Here is a 17,164-nt window from a genome sequence, read left to right on the forward strand (position 1 = left end):
GCGTCAGCCTATGGACTGAAAGGTCCTGGGTTTGATTCCGGTCAAGGGCACATGCCTGGGTTGTGGGTTCAATCCCCACAACCAATCAATGGTTCTCTCTCATCATTGATGCTTCTATCTCTCTCTCCCTCTCCCTTTCTCTCTGAAATCAAAAAAAAAAACAATAGTAGTATGCAACTAGAAACCAATTATAAGGGAAAAAAACCTGTAAAATACACAAATACATGGAGGCTAAATAAAATGCTACTAAACAATGAATGGGTTAACAATGAGACCAAGGGAAAAAAATTAAAACAGAATGGACCCTAAATCTATGGGACACAGAAAAAGGATTCCTAAGAAGGAAATTAATAGCAATACAGGCCTACCTCAAGAAACAAGAAAAATTTTGGTTGTTACTTATGAAACCAGTGACAGAAAGCTGCTGCAGGGCCGTGCAATCACTGTCTGCAGTGGGCATGCACCATGTCTGTGGGACTGGCTATGGTGTGGCAGCTCTCCTGGGAGCAAGGCATCACCCTGCACGGGAGCACTGAAATCATAGCATCAACAGCATTTTAGCCCTGCATGGTTTGTTTGTTCAGTGGTTAGAGTCAGCCTGCTGACTGAAGGGTCGTGGGTTCGATTCCTAGTCAAGGACATGCACCTGGGTTGCAGTTGCCCAGCCCTGGTAGGAATGCATTCAGGAGGCAACCAATCAATGTGTCTCTCTCACGTCCATGTTTCTCTCTTTCTCTCTTCCCCTCATCCCTCCCTTCCACTCTTTCTAGAAATCAGTAGGAAAAGTATCCTCAGGTGATGATTTTTTTTAAAAAAAGCATTGTATATCAGTGTGGCATACATCCTTCTGACACCTTTATTTGAGTGCAGAAATATGGGCTCACCTTGCTTATAACTACTGATTCTGAACTCATGAAATACCTAAATAATGTTGTGGAACAATTAAAAGAATATACAAGTGTTCCGTTCAGAAACTGGTGGTAGTTATTTCAAATATTAAAAGTGGTGAAGTCCTGACCTGCCGGCATGGCTCAGTGCCATCGACCTATGAACCAGGAGGTCACGGTTCGATTCCTGGTCAGGGCACATGCCTGGGTTGTGGGCTCGATCCCCAGGTGGGGTGTGCAGGGGGCAGCCAATCAATGATTCTCTCATCATTTATGTTTCTATCTCTCTCTCCCTCTCCCATCTCCTCAGAAATCAATAAAAATATTTTTTTAAAGAAAGAAAGTGGTGAAGTCCTTGAAAGATGGCAATTGGATATTGAGTGAGATGGGACTGCCAGAGATGACAGTACACTCAGAAAACAGTCTCAGAAAACTATCTAAGGTGAAATCCGTTTAGTGTTCAGACAGATCACAGCTACAGTGACATTTCTGCCACTGTTGGAAGTTTCTTGTTCATTTGATCTACTGATTTATACAGACAACGCTATGGTTGTACCTGAAAAGTTGTAAGAGTCTGGAACCACAGTTCATTAACAATTCTGAGTAAGTCCCTCTACATTCCTTTATTACTAAAATCTGCAATGTAAACAGCATGATAGTCTACAAAATCCCTGTCCATCACTAAAAATAAAACAAGGACAATAATGTAATTCTCAATGTGTGTTTCCTGAAACCAAGTTAGTTATAATTCATATTTCATTTTGTTGATTAATTTTTAAATGAGGAAAAGTTAACATTATACCTCACTGAATTGTGTATAATTGTGCTATTTTGGGTACCTGTTTGGCTTTCCATAGAGCTGACATAATTTTTTGCACACTGTTCAAAAGGGACCCAGCAGATTACATCAGCACTGTGATGTCAATTCCTTTGAAGGTGGTAATTGTAGGTGGAAAAACATTTGCTATAAAGTTAAATGCCTTCCTAAACCAGAACTTTTGGTCAAGTAGCTTGACTCAGAATACAAGTATATATGAAACAGAGCAAAAGAAGTCTGAATATTCAGAATTTTTGTTTAGGTCCTAAAGTAACTGATAGTCCACAATAACAAAATATTGCTACTAGGTCCTTTTGTCATTTACTTCATTTGTATAGTTTTCATATTTTAAAAATCTAGGTAGAATCAAGATGGCAGCATAAATAAATGCAGTACTCACATCCTCTCACAACCTTATCAAAATTACAACTAAAATACAGAACAATCATCATTCAGAACCACCTGAAAGCTGGCTGAATGGAAGTTCTACAACTAGCGAATTAAAGAAGAAAGCAGTGCTCTCCCTCCAGGGAGCACGTCCGTGCCTTTCCCTTTCCCCTTCCCTTCCTGGCCCCAGGCATGTTACCATTGGCTTCTTTACTTCCAAACTCCAAGGGCCCTTCCTTTATATTTATAACTTGTTTGCTAAGCCCATTTCTTGTAGAAATTACTTTTACCTCTGTAGTTTGCCCAATAAATGTTCTTTTACAAAAAAATAAAGAAGAAAATACATGGAAACTGGTAGAAAGAGAAGAGATGAGGAACAGGCTGGTCCAACACCCACATAAGGTATTCTTTTCATCAGTAAGGATATCTTGGCTGCAGAGGCCTCCCAAGAGGAGCAAGGGGTACTGGAAAGAGAAATCCCCATAATTTCAGACTATAAAAAACAGTGGGGGCCCTAGCCAGTTTGGGTCATTGGACAGAGCATTGGCCTGTGGAATGAAGGGTTCTGGGTTCAGTTCTGGTCAAGGACATCTACCTTGGTTGCAAGCTTGCTCCCAGCCCTGAATGGAGCACATGCAGGAGGCAACCAATAGATGTGTCTCTCTCACATCAAAGTTTCTCTCTGTGTGTCTTTCCCCCTCCTTTTCATTATCTCTAAAAATCAATAGAAAAATGTCATCAGCGTTTTGGGAGGAAAATGGCGGCCAAATGGGCAGACGTGTCGTGCATCTCGTCCCAGGGCCAGGCTGGTTTGCAACTAAATCAGAAAACATACACCCAAAATTAACAAATTAGTCACAGCTGAGGAGAAAATTTACAAGGAAGGGCAAAGGACATTAAAAGGACAAAGCAGAAACGAACTCTCCTCCACTTTATCTTGTAGGGCTGGGCCCTCAGCCTAAACCTCCTCCCCTTTCTGAGAGTGACCACAGGAATGCCAGTAATATCCTAACTCCCCCAGCCACCACCTGAGTGGACCAATGAAGCTCCAGGAACGCAGCTAAGGTCCTAATAAAGCTATAGTGGGAGACGGCTCAAACCTCAGAATGTGTTGGTCACTTCCTGACCTTTGTGCTGTAAAACCCTGACCAGAGTGACCAATCTCTGTAACTCACGTCACTTACCGAAGCCCACCCAAATGACTAGCCCTATATAACCTTTGTTCTCTTGGGACTCGGGGCTCTCTCTCGCATCCAGTAATGGAGGCGAGCGGGGGGGGGGGTGGGCCAAGCTAGCTTGAATAAAAGACTCTCTGCTTTTGCATCGGATTTGGCGCTCCCTGGTGGATCTTTGGGGGGTCTTGAAATCTGGGCATAACAGACATCTTGAGAGCAGTAGGAACAGGGATCTGGGCTGGAGAGGGTCACCCAGCCACCAGGCCAAGAGGGTGAGGAAGAAGCTGCATTGCACCAAAGCCACATTGCTTGGTGACAGGCATAACTGTGAAAAGGAACCCAACTGTGAAAAGGAAAAGCCACAGGGCTGCTGGTGGCTGGAGGATCTAGACCAGTGGTTCTCAACCTTCTGGCCCTTTAAATACAGTTCCTCATGTTGTGACCCAACCATAAAATTATTTTCGTTGCTACTTCATAACTGTAATGTTGCTACTGTTATGAATCATAATGTAAATATCTGCTATGCAGGATGGTCTTAGGTGACCCCTGTGAAAGGGTCGTTGGACCACCAAAGGGGTCGCAACCCACAGGTTGAGAACCGCTGATCTAGACCTAAGTCCACAGCCATGAAAGCCTGGGCCCCAAAAGGTGGCCTAAAAGCGGCCCAAGCAGTGTGTTGCGGGGGGGGGGGGGGGGGGGGGGGGGGGGGGGGGGGCGGGGGGGGGGGCGCACGGGTTGGGAGGAGAGAAACCCGAAGTCTGGTGGTTGTTTTGCTTTTGTTTTGTCTTTGCTTTTATTCACTAAACCCAGAACATAGGGCTTTTCAATTGCAATCACTCACCCAGCGCAGGGAAAGGCACAGACTTGAGGTACCTGAGGAAATGCTGGGGAGGGAAGTAAGGCAGAGAAATGTGCCAGGACTCCTGCATAGGGACATTTGTGGCCTTTCAAACCTAAGTGGCCATTTCTCTCCTGAAGAGCCAGCCCCTCCCAGTGGCCTCAGGCAGGAAATACAGCCTACCACACCCTGCCTGCATTCTGAGCTATACAAAGGAAACAAAGGCTCTGAAGAGCCCTCAGTGGCTGGGTTGGAAGAGGGGCCAGTCCACCCCACTATTCTGGGACCGGACTTATAAAAACTCCAGGTTGCCAGCCAACCCCACTGGTCTCCATAAAATGATTTCTGACCAACCAAGGACAGAGTAATATTTTGGGCCACTCGCAGAGGAGTAGCTCTGGGTCAGGGGAAAAACACCCATCTGATTTCCGGAAAGCAAAACAGCACCACCCCCATCTAAAGCCCTGTCAGAAATAGACTCTTGAGTGATTAAGATTGACAGCTGGCAGACAGGCAAAGTGGGCAGATTGGTCCCACCTGCTTGCAGTCAAGGCCTGTGGAGACAGACACAAGCAGAGGAGCGGTGGATCAGTTGGAGCTTCAACACAGTGCTAAAAGCCAAAGACATTGCCTGACAGTGGTCAGCACCTAACTACCTAACAGGAAGCCCAGAATTGGCAAACAGAACAAGAAGAGTGGGGTCCTAAACCAGCTCCCATGGGGCTTAAAAATGCAGCTGAAGTGAATGACACTTCCCTTTTCATTTTTTTTTTAAAGTTTAGTATTATTTTTTACTAGAGTTCCAGTGCACAGATTCATGCACATTGAAAGTAAATTAATTAATTGGCTGGTGGGGCAGGACTGGGCAAGATGGGCCAGACATGCCCTGGAGCCAACCTCCCGCAGTCCCTCCCAGGCCGGCTGCACCTGGAGCGGCACCAGAGCTCAAAGGGTGTCTGTGGAGTGAGCGGGGTCCCTCTGGCAGGTGGGGTCCCTCAGACTAGTCTGTGGGAATCAGGCTGAAACCAGCAGTCCAATATCCCCTGAGGGATCCCAGAGTACAAGAGGGAACTCTACAAAGTTGCTGTCACTTGGCAGTTACTGCATTGAGTGTCTGCCCCCTGGTGGTCATTGCATATCATAGCTACTGGCCGGTCACTTAGACTTTTATATATATAGATTGTATTTTTATTTCCTTATTGTTATTTCGTTTTTTTCACCATTTTCTTCCTTGCTTCTCCCTGTTTTTCTTCTCCTTTCCCTGCTTTAGTTTTTCTCTTTCCTTTCTTTTTAAACTTTTAAAAAATTGATCTTCTTTATCTGTTTTATTGATGTGTTATGATTATTGTAGGCTCTGTTAGCCTATTCATATATCTAATTTTCTCTTCCCTGCTCCTACTCCATTTCCTCTTCTCTTTTATCTTTCCTTGCTACTCAATTCTTTTTTTTCCTGTCCTCTCTTGCTCTCTTCTTATCCTAATTTTTAAACTTAGTTTCACTTCCTAAATTCAGGCCTATCTGCTCTCTCCTCTATTCTCCTTTTCAAAAAAAGTTAATAAGTAAATAATTTATATATATATATATATATATATATATATATATATATATATATTTCTCTTATCCACTCATTCTCTACCTCCATCCTCTATACTAAACCATGGTATTTACCCTGTTCATCCAATTCCTTAACCTTATTTTCTGTATGTAAGCTCTCTACCTATACAAATTCTGCTTCCCCTATTTCTGGGTGTTTTTTGTTTGGGCTTGTTGGTTTATTTGTTTGTTCTGTTGTGTTTTCTCCCCATATTCTTTTTTGTTGTTGTTCTTTTTTTTTCTTTTCTGCTTATCATTTTGGCTCTCTTTTCTTTCTAAATTCTCTTTTCTCTGGTGGTCACTTTTATTGGGTTATAGGTGTCTTGTATACATTCATATTCAGTTCGTTTTGTGTCATGTCTTGTTGTGTTGTATTCTGTGCTATTTGGTCAGCAACTTCACAAAGTTGGCACAACATGGTAGAGAGCAAGCCACATAACCAGACACCTTGAGAGGAGACTGTATCCATGAAGGGACAATAATATTCAAGACAAAACTACATCAAGAGAACCCAAATATCTCAAGTAAGGGGCATCCATAGAATATCCGCTTAGAAGACCTGAGAGACTGCACCACTGGGTCCCACAAAATATCTACTACATAAGAACAACCCAAAAATTCTGGGTGGCATAGTAGTTTGATCTAATACAAAAACAATCACAAAGGAAAATCAAATATGAGGAGATAAAGACACAACCCCTATATGACAGAAAAGGAGGATTCACCATAAAAGGAACTAAATAAAATGGAGGTAAGAAATTTTTCAGAGAAAGAACTGAGAGTAATGGTTATAAGGATGCTCAAATGGCTAGAAAAGAAATTCACATGTGTAATAATCAAGAGGAAATGAAGAATGACATAGAAGCAACAAGAAACACAATGAAAGGATTCAACAATAGACTAGAAGCTGAGGACCAAAACAGTGAGTTAGAAGACAAGGTAGAAAAAAACACTGAAGCAAAGCAGTAACTGGAAAAAAAATTAAAAAGTAGGAGGAGAGTCTAAGGGAGCTCTGGGACAACTTGAAACAAAACAAATCAGCATAATAGGGGTGCCAGAAAGAGAGGAAGCTGAGCAAGGAATAGAAAACTTGTTTGAAAAAATAATGACAGAAAAGTTCCCTAACTTTGGGAAGAAAAGCCACACAAGTTCAAGAAGCACACAGAGTCCCAAACCACATGAACCCAAAAAGACTGACACCAAGACACATCATAATTAAATTGGCAAATGTCAACAACAAAGTAAGAATCTTGAAGGCTGCCAGAAAGAGACAGAAAGTTACCTACAAGTAATATCCCATTAGACCAGGGGTGAGCAAACTTTTTAACTCAAGGGCCACAATGGGTTCTTAAACTGGACCAGAGGGCTGGAACAAAAGCATGGATGGAGTGTTTGTGTGAACTAATATAAATTCAAAGTAAACATCATTACATAAAAGGGTACAGTCTTTTTTTTTTAGTTTTATTCATTTCAAAGGGGCCGGATCCGGCCCGCAAGCCGTAGTTTGCCCACGGCTGCATTAGACTATCAACTGATTTCTCAACAGAAACACATCAGGCCAGAAGGGAATGGAATGAAGTATTCAAAGTAATGCAAAGCAAGGAACTGAATCCAAGAATACTCTATCCAGCAAGGCTATCATTCAAAATTGAAGGTGAAATCAGGAGCTTCACAGACAAAAAAGGACTAAGAGAGTTTATTACCACCAAGCCAGCAATGCAAGAAATGCTAAAGGGATGTCTGTTAAAAAGAAATAGGAAGGGAAGAGGGAACACAGGCATAAAGAATAAAAATGGCAACAAACAAGTACCTATTAATAATAACTTTAAACATAAATGAATTAAATGCTCCAATCAAAAGACATAGGGTACCTGAATGGATAAGAAAACATGACTCATATATATATGCTGTCTACAACAGATCCACTTCAGAACAAAGGACTCACAGAGACTGATAGTGAAGGGATGGGAAAAAAAATTTTCAGGCAAATGGAAATGAAAAAAAATGGGGGTAGCAATACTTATATCTGACAAAATAGACCTCAAAGTGAAGGCCATAACAAGAGATAAGGAGGGCCACTTCATAATATTAATGGGAGCAATTCAACAAGAGGATATAACTCTGGTAAACATATATACATCCAAATACATAAAAAAACTTCTTGAAGATATCAAGGAAAAGATCGGCAGCAATACAATTGTAATAGGGAACTTTAACACCCCAGTGAGACCACTGGATAAATGCTCTAGACAAAAAATTGTCAAAGAAACAGCAATCCTAAATGACTCAGTATATCAGATGGAATTGACATCTTCAGAACATTTTAGCCCAAAGCTATGAAATATAGATTCTTCTCAAGTGCACATGGGATATTTCAAAGATAGACCACAATTAGGACACAAGCTAAGTCTCTACAAATTCAAGAAGATTTAAATCATATCAAGCATCTTCTCATATTACAATGGCATAAAATTATAAATTAACTACAGGAATCCAAGATGACAGCCAATAGACGGCACACTGCAAGAGTGTATAAGAGTGAGAGATCTAAATGAGAGTGTGTGGACGTACAGGGAGTGTCTGTGAGTGAGGGACAGTTATATTCCACAGGACTGTTGGGTACTGGCAGACCAAGCTCCCCTGGCTGGGTAGCCTCTACTACCACTGAAATCTTTCCCAGAGTGGCCGGCTCTGCTGCAGAGACGACACCATATTAAAGGGGAGAGCAGCTGTGATCAGAAGCCCATCCTTACCTTCACCCGGGGAGATCTCGGATAACTCTCAGGAACCTACAACCAAAATGCCCAGGGACCAGCTGCCTCAGCTGTGAACCCACGAACACCAAGACTCCAGCCACCCCGGCCACAGACATCTAAAAAGCTTGTCCAGGGGGAGACAAGGTGGTGGCCAAATATGCGGACGGGTCCTGCGACTTCTCACAGGGCAGATAGAAGAAACAGCTGAATCAAATAACACCCAGAATTGGCAAATCAAACACAGCTGGTGAGGCAATCTGTGGATGGAAAGGGCAGAGATCACCTGGAGAGAGGTGGGATCTGGGATCCAGGCTGGAGGGAGAAACGCACACAACAGGGATTAGAGTCTCAGAGGGAGACTTCACCCCACCAAATCTGCAGCCCTCGGGGTCAGTGTAGCCCTCAGACGTGGAAGGGGGTCCACGGGACTGCTGGCAGAGGGGGACTCTAGATCTAAGCCCACAGCCATGCGAAACTGTGCCCAGAAAGGCAGCCTGAAGTTCTATACCAGCCACGCAGGGTGTGTGTTGGGGGGAAGAGAGGATGAGAGAAAGACATGAGGCAGTGCGGTTGCTTTGTCTTTATAACTTCCTTGCTTTTACTTGCAAAACCCAGTGCATAGGATCTTTCAATTAAAAACACTCACTGAGACTGCAGGGGAAAGTTGTTTTTGTGGAAACTGGGGATCAGAATAAAGAGAGATGAGCAAGAAACCAGCTCTGGATCAGTCCATCCCTCCAACCCAGTATTAAGTGTGGTAGGGAAAGAAGAATCTAAACACTGGGTTGAGGAGCCATTTGATCCCAGAAACTAATACAAAAATACCACCACCCAGGGGTTTTGTCATTAATTTTACACTTATGAAAACACAACTGGAGGCAGACAGAGAAACAAAGTGAGCAGAGAGATCCCACCTGCTTGAAAACAAGGTTGTGGCTTATGACACAGAGGAGCTGTGTATCGCAGGAAACTTCAACACTGTGCAGACTACCTGACAGGAAACAGAAGTGCAAGGCAGAACAGTAGAGAGAGATCTTAAACCAGCCCCCATAGGTCTTTGAAGCTCCACTGAAGTGAACGACTTTCACTACTTCACTTTTTTATTTTTTATCTTTTACTTAAGAAACTATAATTTTTTCTCACTTGATTTTGCTTTTTTATTATTATATTTTTATTTTTAATTATTATTATTACTATTATTTTACTTTTTTAAATTTTATTTTATTTTAGGTTTTCTTTATTTTATTTTTCAATTAGTGTTCTACATTCTATTGTTATTTTTAATTTAACATTATTTTACTCTATCTCAATTTTTCCTTTATGCCAACACTCTCTTCCTCACTTCCCCCTTTTGTGTACTGTTTCTCTTACACTGTTCCTGCTTCAGTTTTTCTCAATCCTTTCTTTTTACTCCCTGTTAAAAATTGATCTTACTCATATATCTAATTTCCTCTCCCCTGCTCCAAGTCCATGCACACGTCTCTCTTCTATTTCTTCACTAGCCAAATTTTTTTTTCTTTTTCTTTTCCTTTTTTTTCCCTTTTTCTTTTTCTGTCTTATTGTTGTTGTTTGGTTGTTTGTTCATTTGTTTGTCTTTCTGATCTTTTTGGCTTCTGTTTTTCCTCTCCTCACTTGTTTTCTTCTTCTACTAATAGCTTAGTTAGTTTAAATCACCAACTCAGGCCTACCTATTCTCTATAAATTTTTTTTTACATATATATTTTATAATATGTATTTTTTTTCTCTTTTTTAAAAATTTTGTTTTTTACTTTTCTTCTTATACACTTATTCTCTTTCTACCTCCTCTAGACTGAATTGTGGCCATTTCCCCATTCATTCAATTCCTTGACCTTACCGTCTGGAAATAAACTCTGCCTCTTCAGATTCATCTGGGTGTTTGTTGTTTGCATTTTTTGGATTAGTCGTTGTTTGCATTCTTCTCTGGATGTTTGTTGTTTTCATTTTTTGGATTAGTTGTTGGTTTTTTGGAGTTTTCTCCCCATATAAATATATTTTTCACCCTTCTTTTTTTTCTTTCTTTTCTCTCTTGCATTTTTTCCTTTTCTCAATACCATTTTTGCACTCTTTTCTCTCCCCTAATTCTCTTTTCTCTGATGGTCACCTTTATTTGGGGTTATTGGTATCATGAATACATTTGTGTTTGGTGCCCTGTGTATTGTGTCTTGTCAGTTGTATTTTGTGCCTTTAAGTCAACACAGGAGAGACAGAGCTACATAACCAGACACTCTGAGAGGAGCGAACATGGGGAGACAAAGAAACAGCCCCCATATGAAAAAAAAAAAGGAGGAATCACCAGAAAAGGTAGTAAAAAAAATGGAGGCAAGCAATATGGAAGAGAAAGAATTCAGAACAACGGTCATAAGAATGCTGAAAAGGATGGAAGACAAATTGAACAATATGTGTAAGAACCAAGAGGAAATGAAGAACCAAGAAGAAATGAAGAATGACATTGCTGCAATAAAGAACACAATAGAAAGCATCAACAGTAGACTAGAAAAAGTGGAGAACCACATCAGTGAGCTAGAAGATAAGGTAGAAAAAATACCCAAGCAGAGCAGCAACTGGACAAAAGATTAAAAAAAAACAGGGGGAGAGTCTAAGGGAACTTTGGGACAACATGAAATGAAACAACATCCACATAATAGGAGTGCCAGAAAGAGAGGAAACTTAGCAAGAATTAGAAAACCTGTTTGAAGAAATGCTGACAGAAAACTTCTCTGATCTTGGGAAGAAAAAACTCACAGAAGTGCTAGAAGCTCATAGAGTCCCAAACAAGATGAACCCAAAAAATCTGACACCAAGACAGATCATAATTAAATTGGCAAACACCAACAACAAAGCAAGAATCTTAAAGGCAGCCAGAGAGAGATAGAATGTTACCTACCAGGGATCTCCCATAAGACTATTGACTTATTTCTCAACAAAAACACATCAGGCCAGAAGGGAGTGGAATGAAATACACAAAGTCATGCAAAGCCAGGGTCTGAATCCAAGAATACTGCACCAAGCAAGGGTATCAGTCAAAGTTGAGGGTGAAATCAGAAGCTTCACAGACAAAAAAAGACTAAGGGAATTTATTACCACCAAACCAACAATGCAAGAAATGCTAAAGGGACTGGTGTAAAAAAGAAAAAAGAAAAAGCTCAGAAAGAAAACAGGCATAAAGAATAAAAATGGTGACAAACAAGTATCTATCAATAATAACTTTAAACGTAAATGGACTAAATGCTCCAATCAAAAGACATCAAGTGGATGAATGGATTAAAAAACATGACCCTTATATCTGCTGTCTATAAGAGACCCACCTCAGAACAAGGGACTCACACAGACTAATAGTGAAGAGATGGGAAAATAACTTTTTGGCAAATGGAAATGAAAAAACAGCTGGAGTAGCAATACTTATATCTGAATAAACAGACATCATAGTGAAGTCCATAACAAGAGATAAGGAAGGCCACTTCATAATACTAAAGGGATCAATACAACAAGAGGATATAACCCTGATACACATATATGCACCCAATGCAGGAGCACCCAAATACATTAAAAAAAACTCCTGGAAGATATCAAGGGAGAGATCAACAACAATACAATCATAGTAGGGGACTTTAATACACCACTGACATCACTGGATAAATCCTCTAGACCAAAAATCAGCAAAGAAACAGCAATCCTAAATGACTCACTAGATCAGATGGATTTAATGGACATCTTCAGAACATGTCACCCCAAAGCCACAGAATATATGTTCTTCTCAAGTGCACATGGGACATTTTCAAAGATAGACCACAAATTGGGTCAAAAGCAAAGTCTCTCCAAATTCAGTAAGATTGAAATCATATCAAGCATCTTCTCAGACCACAATGGCATAATATTAGACATAAACTACAATAAAAACAATGGAAAATTCAAACACTTGGAAGCTGAATAGCATGCTATTAAACAATGATTGGGTTACCAAAAAGATCAAAGAAGGAATTAAAAACATCCTGGAAATGAATGAAAATAAAAACTCAACAATCCAAAATCTAGAGGACACAGTGAAAGCCATCCTGAGAGGGAAGTTTATAGATCTACAGGACTACCTTTAAAAAAATAGTAATAAATTATCTAACTCTATAACTTAAAGAATTAGAAAGAGAGCAAGAAAATCCCAGAGTGAGCAGAAGGAAGAAGATAATAAAGATCAGAGCAGAAATAAATTACATAGTGATCAAAAAAAAGATACAAAAATCAATGAAATCAGGAGATGGTTCTTTGAAAGGATAAACAAGATTGATGAACTTCTAGCCAGGCTCACCAAGAAGCAAAGAGAGAGGACCCAAATAAACAAAGTCAGAAATGAAAGAGGTGAAATAACAACAGACCCCACAGAAATACAAAGTATTGTAAAAAAAAAAAAAATACTATGAACAAATTCTATTCCAACAAACTAGACAACCTAGAGGAAATGGACAAATTCCTAGAAAAATACAACATTCCAAAACTCAATCAGGAAGAATCTAAAAATCTCAATAGGCTGATAACTATGGAAAAAAATTGAAGCAGTCATCAAAAACCTTTCAGCAAACAAAAGCCTAGGGCCAGATGGCTTTACAGGGGAGCTTTACAAAACATTCAATGAAGAACTAAAACCTATCCTCCTCAGACTAGTCCAAAAAATTGAAGAGGAAGGCACACATCCAAGCTCTTTCTATGAAGCCAGCATTATCCTAATTCTAAAACCAGATAAAGACAACACAAAGAAAGAGAACTACAGGCCAATATCCTTGATAAACATAGATGTTAATCCTTAACAAAATTCTAGCAAATAAAATGCAGTATTACATTAGAAAGATCATACACCATGACCAACTGGGATTTAATATTGGGATGTAAGGATGGTACGATATCCGCAATTCAATAAATGTGATACATCCCATAAACAAATTGAGAGACAAATATCACATAATCATATCAATCAATGCAGAAAAAGCATTTGACAAAATCCAACACCCTTTCTTGATAAAAACTGTCAGCAAAGAGGGAAGAGAGGGATCATACCTCAACATAATAAGAGCCTTACATGACAAACCTACAGCCAACATCATGCTCAATGGGCAAAAACTAAAAACATTTCCCCTAAGAACAGGAACAAGACATGGATGCCCACTTTCACCACTCCTGTTTGATATAGTACTGGAAGTGCTAGCCATAGCAATCAGACAAGAGTAAGAATAAAAGTCATCCAAATTGGAAAAGAAGAAGTAAAACTGTCATTATTCGCAGATGACATGATACTGTACATAGGAAACCCTAAAGACTCCATCAAAAAACTACTAGAACTAATAAATGAATTTGGCAATGTAGCAGGATACAAAATTAACACCCAGAATCTATGGCCTTTTTATACACCAATAATGAACTCACAGAAAGAGAAACTAAAAAAACACTCCCATTTACCATTACACCAAAAAAAATTAAGATATCTAGGAATAAACTTAACTAAAGAGGTAGTAGACTTATACTCGGAAAACAACAGGACATCTAAAAAAAGAGGTAAAACAGTGGTTCTCAACCTTCCTAATGCTGCGACCCTTTAATACAGTTACTCATGTTGTGATGAGCCCCAACCATAAAATTATTTTCTTTGCTACTTCATAACTGTAATTTTGCTACTGTTATGAATCATAATGTAAATATCTGATATGCAGGATGTATTTAGGCAACCCCTGTGAAAGGGTCGTTCGACCCCCAAAGGGGTCATGACCCACAGGTTGAGAACCGCTGAGGTAGAGGAAGACATAAACAAATGGAAGAACATACCATGTTCTTGGATTGGTAGAATAAACATCATTAAAATGTCCATACTACCCAAAGCAATTTATAGATTTAATGCAATCCCCATTAAAATACCAATAGCATATTTCACAGACCTAGAACTAACTCTTCAAAAATTCATCTGGAATAGAAAAAGACCCCAAATAGCCACAGCTATCTTGAGAAAGAAGACCAAAGTTGGAGGGATCACAATACCAGATATCAAGCTATACTACAAAGCCACAGTTCTCAAAACTGCCTGGTACTAGCACAAGAACAGACATATAGACCAATGGAACAGAACAGAGAACCCAGAAATCGACGCAAGCCATTATGCTCAATTAATATTTGACAAAGGAGGCAAGAGCATACAATGGAGACAAGACAGTTTCTTCAATAAATGGTGCTGGGAAAATTGGTCAGTTACATGCAAATGATGCAAAAAAACGAAACTAGATCACCAACTTACACTATACACAAAAACAAACTCAAAATGGTTAGAGGACTTAAATGTAAGATGGGAAACCATACAAGTCTTAGAAGACTTCATAGGCAGCAAAAATATCAGACATCTGTCGTAGCAATATCTTTACTGATACAGCTCCTAGGGCAATGGAAACTAAGGAGAAAATAAACAAACGAGACTACAACAAAATAAAAAGCTTCTGCATAGCAAAAGAAACCATCAACAAAACAACAAGAAAGCCCACTGCATTGGAGATCATATTTGCCAATGCTATTTCAGATAAGAGTTTAATCTCCAAAATTTACAGAGAACTCATACAACTTAACAAAAGGAAGATAAACAATCCAATCAAAAACTAGGCAAAGGACCTAAGTAGACACTTTTCAAAAGAGGACATATAGAAACCTGAGAGACATATGAAAACATGGTCAAAGTCACTAATCATCCAAGAGATGCAAATCAAAACAACAATGTGGTACCATCTCAAGCCTGTCAGAATGGCTATCATCAACAAATCAACCAACCACAAGTGCTGGTGAAGAAGACGTGGAGAAAAAGGAACCCTCATGCACTGCTGGTGGGAATGCAGACTGGTGCAGCCACTGTGGAAGACAGTATGGAGTTTCCTCAAAAAACTAAAAATGGAACTCACATTTGACCCCATGATCCCACTTCTAGGAATATATCCCAAGAAACCAGAAACATCAATCAGAAAGGATATATGCACCCCTATGTTCATAGCAGCACAATTCACCATAGCTAAGATCTGGAAACAGCCTAAGTGCCCATCAGCAGATGAGTGGATTAGAAAACTGTGGTACATCTACACAATGGAATACTATGCCACTATAAAAAAGAAGGAACTTTTACCATTTGCAACGGCATGGATGGAACTGGAGAGCATTATGCTAAGTGGAATAAGCCAGTTGGAGAAAGATAAATATCACGTGATCTCACTCATATATGAGATATAATGATCAACATAATTTGATGAGCAAAAATAGATCCAGAGACAAATGGCAGGGGAGGTGGGGGAGTTAGAGACCAACCAAAGGACTTGTATGCATGCATATTAGCATAACCAATGGACACAGACACTGGGATGGTGGGGGCTTGCCGGAGGTGGGACTGTCTGGCGGGCAGGGGTGAGGGGGGAGGCAGTCAATTGGGGAAAAGAGAGACATATGTAAAACTTTAGACAATAAAAAAAAAAAAAAAGAGGAAAGCCCTAAGTGGTTTGGCTCAGTAGATAGAGCGTCAGCCTGCGGACTGAAGGGTCCCAGGTTCGATTCTGGTCAAGGGCATGTACCTTGGTTGCAGGCACATCCCCAGTAGTGGGTGTGCAGGAGGCAGCTGATCGATGTTTCTCTCTCATCGATGTTTCTAACTCTCTATCCCTCTCCCTTCCTCTCTGTAAAATATCAATAAAATATATATTTTTTTCAAAAAGAAGAAAAAAATCTAAAAAAAATAAGAAAGAACTCTTACCATTTGCAACAGCATGGGTGGACCTGGAGAGCATTATGCTAAGTGAAATAAATCAGAGAACAATAAATACCACATGATCTCACTCATTTGTGGAATATAATGAACAACATAAACTGATGAACAAAAATATATCCAGAGGCATAGAAGCATCAAACCTCAGAGGGAAGGTGGGGGGGAGAGGGGGATAAGAGATCAACCAAAGGACTTGTATGCATGTGTATATGCATAACCAATGGACACAGACAGTAGGGTAGTGGGGGCCAGACCTAGGGGGCAGGAGTGAGCTGGAAAAGGTCATTGGGCGAAAAAGGAGACATATGTAATACTTTCAATGATAAAAAACTTAAATATATCCTATATAATAAAAGCCTAATATGCTAAGTGTCCAGTTGTCTGGTGACCAAGTTGACTATTCAACCAATCAAAGCATAATATGTTAATGATATGCTAAGGTTGCTCACTCGCTATGACATGCACTGACCACCAGGGGGCAGACAGTCAACTGGTCAACCACTCGCTATGATGTGCACTAACCACCAGGGGGCAAATGTTCCAACCAGTATGTTAGCTTGCTGCTGGGGGTCGGCCTATCGAGACTGAGTGAGATGGGCCGGACATGTCCTGGAGCCCTCCCATGGTCCCTCCCTGTCAAGTGTTCCTGGTGGGCATAAATTACACTGTCTCCCTAGTTCTAGTCGTTTTGGTTTGTGATAGGGAGGTGGGCAGAGGAGGCAAGCCCTCGAGGGGCGTCCTCTCAAATGGGTCCTGTGCTCGGCTTCCCGTGGGCTCACGAAACGAATTTCGAATCTTCAGACCTGTAGGAGCACCTGCAATCGCATCTTTTCTGTCTTAGCAATGGCTGTGCTCGCCGAAGTGATTAATTTTTGAACTTTTCTCGATAAGACAGAAATTAAGTAGCAGTACCATCAAGAAGAAA

The 17,164-nt window shown here is 40.3% G+C and overlaps 1 pseudogene; it reads left to right on the forward strand.

The window, feature by feature from the left end:
- Positions 1–483: 483 nt before the first annotated feature.
- LOC139011933 (mitotic spindle assembly checkpoint protein MAD2A-like) lies at positions 484–1,572 on the forward strand (annotated as a pseudogene).
- Positions 1,573–17,164: the final 15,592 nt, after the last annotated feature.

The sequence above is a fragment of the Myotis yumanensis genome, unplaced genomic scaffold, assembly GCF_028538775.1.
Source record: "Myotis yumanensis isolate MYYU_CA2020_CCGP unplaced genomic scaffold, mMyoYum1.0.hap1 SCAF_1, whole genome shotgun sequence".
Lineage (NCBI taxonomy): Eukaryota > Metazoa > Chordata > Mammalia > Chiroptera > Vespertilionidae > Myotis > Myotis yumanensis.